The sequence below is a fragment of the Priapulus caudatus genome, unplaced genomic scaffold (genome assembly GCF_000485595.1).
Source record: "Priapulus caudatus unplaced genomic scaffold, Priapulus_caudatus-5.0.1 Scaffold770, whole genome shotgun sequence".
Classification (NCBI taxonomy): domain Eukaryota; kingdom Metazoa; phylum Priapulida; class Priapulimorpha; order Priapulimorphida; family Priapulidae; genus Priapulus; species Priapulus caudatus.
The window spans coordinates 34,822-35,964 of NW_014577831.1; positions in this window are offsets into that span (position 1 = coordinate 34,822).

The window sequence follows — 1,143 nt, forward strand, 5'->3', positions numbered from 1 at the left end:
GTATATATATATAAATAAATAAATAAATATATATATATATACACGCCGTTATAACTATTACTGAGCCAAATTTGTGCGACCTGTTTTTAGTTGTCCTTGGACATCAGGCGAATATCTCGGCGTATGCCAGCTAATATAAAAGTGGCAAGTTATCAAATAATCAGAAAATAAGAATAACTATGACATCGTATAACAGTGATATATAGAGTAACTGTGACATCATGTAATAGTGACATTAAAATTAACTGTGACATCATACAATAGTGACATTGCAAGTAACTGTGACATCATATAACAGTGAAATTGAAAGTGACAGCGAAATCCTATAACAGTAACAGAAAGTAAACCGTGAAAGTAACCATATATCATCGTATAGTAATGACATTGACAGTGATGTTACATCCTAGATAAGAGTGACATCAACGTAAAGCAATGTGACATCGTATGTGACAAACACATAAAGCAGTGACGTTGTAACCATAAAATCTCGTACAGCAGTGACATTGATAGTGACCTTCACAGTCTCCGATTCTGTTCCGTTGAAGACAACAGCTGCATGACACAGTTATAAACAGTTAGTACAGCAATAGTGACCGAACGTGATATGTGCACTTCAGTGTGCCTCATGCAGCTAGACATGCATACCGATGCCGCGGGCAAGTCACGTATATGATCTCGTCGACACAATATCACACTGAAAGTATGGATTGAATAGACTACTCTGGCATCATGGCTAACTCCATTGGCATCATGCGACTAGTAGAGTCTTGAGGGGCGCTCGCAATCCCTGTGCCACTGTGAGTAGACCTCGGCTACACAATATAGTAACATTGCGCCGAATGCGATGCGATATTCGAAAAACTCACAAGGTGGAAGAATCATCCATTTATATACGAGGCACAGAGGAATTTCAGTTAGCTTTTGGATGTTTCACCTTCACGCTTTCGCGCGGGGAGAGGGAGGGGGAAAGTTGTTGCTACGTTGTCGCTGAAATTGTGGAAAGGCCGTAGAAATGCCTAGGCACGTAATACGTGAATAGTTTTTTTTCGAACAATTTCCCAAAACGGTCATCTTTAATGAGACGTAAAAACGCAAATTACCTAACTTACTTTTATACTGTTACACGTTTATATATATATATAT